The sequence below is a fragment of the Magnolia sinica genome, chromosome 9 (genome assembly GCF_029962835.1).
Source record: "Magnolia sinica isolate HGM2019 chromosome 9, MsV1, whole genome shotgun sequence".
Lineage (NCBI taxonomy): Eukaryota > Viridiplantae > Streptophyta > Magnoliopsida > Magnoliales > Magnoliaceae > Magnolia > Magnolia sinica.
The window spans coordinates 21,200,063-21,203,854 of NC_080581.1; positions in this window are offsets into that span (position 1 = coordinate 21,200,063).

A 3,792-nucleotide genomic window follows, 5' to 3' on the forward strand; every position below is an offset into this window, starting at 1 on the left:
TATGACGACGCGGAGGCAATCTCGGAATCTCCTGGAACACGTCGGGGAAGTCGCAAACAACCGGCCACTGATCAATACAAATGGTAACAGGCTCCTCAATGGCACAGGACATCAAGCAAGATAACGGCTCTCCTCGGGGCTCTGCAACAAACTGAAACTGCGGCAAGCCTGGTATGCAGAATGTGACTATCCTTGCAGAACAGTCCAAGATAACGTAGTACTCGGCAAGCCAATCTATGCCCAAGATAATGTCGAAATCTGTTATCGGCAGCACAAACAAGTCAGCAGGCAAAAAGATATCACCGACAAGAATCGGGCAAGATGAACAGAAACCGCCCAATACTGTGGTCCTCCCCAAGGGCGTCGATACGGTCAATCCCTCACTAGTAGACTCTGTCGGCAATCCAGTCGATCGGTAGAAATCCTCGGACATGAATGAGTGAGAAGCACCAGAATCGAATAATACTCGGGCGATGCATGAAGAGACAAGAAGTATACCCTCGACGACTCCTCCGGATGACTACGGGTCCTGCTGAGCCGTGTAAAATCTAGCCTGAGCTGGCTGGGGAGGTGCCTGTCCCCTCTACGGTCCCTGGTGCTGCTGTTGCCTCTGCGGCGGCCTATACTGCTGCCTCTGTTGCTGCTGGGGTCTCGGCGGCTGAGGTGGCTGTGGTCACTGCTGATGGGGTCGCTGCTGTGCTGGAGGCTGCTGCTGAGGTCGCTGCTGTGCTGGAGGCTACTGTGGTGCTCTCGGCGGATGTAGGTGAGGCTGCTGTGGCCCTCTCGACTGCTGCAGATGAGGGCGAGGGCACTCAGACAGGCAGTGCCCTGTCCCACCACATTCAAAACAAGTCCCTGCAAATGGCTGCTGGGGTGGCGTTGGAGGTGCTGCTGGGGCTGCTGGTGCTCTAGCAGGTGGGTGGCTCCTATACCTCTGTGGTCGTCGTTGCTGCTGGGAGCTACTGGAGGGGGTCTGCCTCTTCTGACCCCTCCTCTGATCATCAACCATATAAGGCGCAAACCTCGATAGCGCCACGAAATGAGCCGCGTACTGTGCCACGGTCATGTCCCCCTGCACCAGAGTCTCGAACTCCAGTGCCATCTGGCGTCGAATATGGTCAGGGAAATACTGCTCCTCGAATCGATCTATAAAATCATCCCATGTCCAGACGTAGTCAGGTCCTGCGACGCGGGTAACCGAGGTCCACCAGTGCTCGGCCTCGCCCTGAAAAAGAAACACTTGTAAGTGCTATAGTTTCTATCCCTGTTTGTTGTCAAATTTGTGGTGCCAAAATCACTATTATACTCTGTTATATATAACTTGCATAAGTGAAGCTCTCTCAAGGATCAACATTCATAAACAAGCTAAGCTCACAACAAGCGAAGCTCACAAGTACAAAGATCAATCTTGAATACAAGAACTGCTCACAAGACAAGACTCAAGCTGAACTCAAGACTTAAGCTGAAAAGAAAGTACAAGGCAAGACTCAAGCTGAAAAGAAAGTACAAGGCAAGACTCAAGCTGAACTCAAGACTCAAATTGAAACTCAAGCCACTTTCAAGATTGAGCTACATCAAGATTTCAACTACATCAAGACTTCAAGGCTCATACTTCAAGGTCACTTGTTCCTAATGTTTCAATGTCCATACTTCATAGTTGAGGTTTGACTGACCATAGGTTGACCTTAGAAGTAGGTCATTCTGGATACATAAGTAGAATGCTTATTTTACATGAATTTGGTCTGTTCTTTGACTAGTCCTAGGCCTTCTTCAACTAGTCCTAGAGTTGCTTCGACCAGTCTAAGAAATTCCTCGATCAGTCGTGAGTTTGTTACAAATTTTGGATGAAATCTTTTAGGCTTCGACTAGTCCAGGAATCTGTTCGACCAGTCGTAGGAACAATGTCAATTGCATCTTCGACCAGTCGTAAATCTTCGACTCGAATTCCAGCGAAGCTTTTTAGGACCTACAACCAGTCGAAGGAGATCTACGACCAGTCGTAGGAGACCTTCGACCAGTCGTAGAACGGTCAGAGCTTATCCCGCCGGATCTTTCAAATATCTGTTATTGCTTCGACTAGTCGAAGAGCTCCCTAGACCAGTCGAAGACCCGATCTGCTCACTTATAAATAGTGCACGAATCTCAGAAGAAATCATCGAATTACTTAATCCATTCAAGCCAATCTTCATCGAACTTCTGAGAGATAATTCTGTGCTCCATCTAAGCTAAGTGTGCTTATTTAATATTCTCTTTCCTTAGCTTTATTTTAATTGATTTTATTTCTACTATTCCAATCTGATTTGATAAGAGGAATTATTATTCCCTTTCTTTGGAATCAAAATCAATTAAGGCAAGCCCTATTCAGTTTAATTTAAAATCTATTAGAATTAGAACCATTGTAATTGAGTACTGGACATTGAACTTGGACATTCAATCATCTACTCTGATTTGGTTCTACCGGGCTGCTACAACGAAGGAGATAATCAGGTATTTTACATTTAATTATAAATTCCTTTTTGTTTTGGTTTCTTTCAAGATTTGCCAGAAAAATCTTATTGTATTGGTTTTCTGACGAGAGCCAGGAAAACTCAGAAGTGGGATTTTTTAATTGTGTAAGCCCACATACAAAGACACAATTGTAAAGGTTTTGGGTGAACCTGGGAAAACCTATTTTTAGTGAACGCTAATATCCCCTGTGTGAGGATATTAGGAGTGGAGTAGCATTTTGTGTGGCTGTTGTTTAACAGTTGGTGAACACACTGGCGAACCACTATAAACCCTTAAGTTGTGGTTGATTGATTTATTCTTCTAATCTTTAATTATTTTTTTTGTGGGATGTATGTATGGTGGTGAATGTTGTAATCATTTAATTCAAGCATTGTGAGAATGTTGTAATAGTTTAGAATTTATTTTCTGCTATTCCTTTATCGCTTGATATTTTAATTTCTTTTGAAAGTTGTTCCAGCAAGGTTGCCCTGCCATTTTTATGGTGTATGGCTGTCCCTAGAACAATACATTTTTTATTACAAGTTATTTCAATTCAGTTTGTATTTAATTTTGTATTCCTCTTCGATTTGAGATTTGATACAAAGATCTTTCTAGAAATAAGGTTGTCCTACCATAAACTCTGGTTTTTGGTGTAAGGTTGTCCTTAGAATAACATTTGTATCAACCTCTTAAGATCTGAATTTTGAGGTTATTTTACTTTCTCGCATTGTGATTTACTTTGGCTATCATATTTATTTTAATTCCGCTGTTTTTAGTTTTATTTGGCATTGTCCTATTCACACCCCCCCCCCCCCCCTCTAGGACATATAACTTGGCCTTTTCAAGTGGTATCAGAGCCTAATAGCTCGTTTTTTGGATTTAATTCCTGAGCTAACGATTTAAGCTATTTAAGATGTCAAATTTTGATAGCCTTTCAGTCACTAGGCCTCCACCCTTTATGGCTCCAACTATGCTTATTGGAAAGCCAGAATGAGGATCTTCCTCAAATCAATGGATGAAAATGTGTGGCAAGCCACAATGACTGAATGGAATCCTCCTATCATGGAAGTTACTGGGGTTGATGGTTCAAAGTCTATGAAAGCCACACCATATTACCAATGGACCACTCTTCAAAAAAGTGAGAGTAGTACAAATACTAAAGCACTAAATGCAATTACTTGCGCACTATCACCGGATGAGTTCAAAAGAATCATTTCCTGTGATACTACAAAGCAAGCTTGGGATATATTAGAAATGACACACGAGGGTACTACAATTGTCAAAAAATCTAAAGTCCAACTCCTC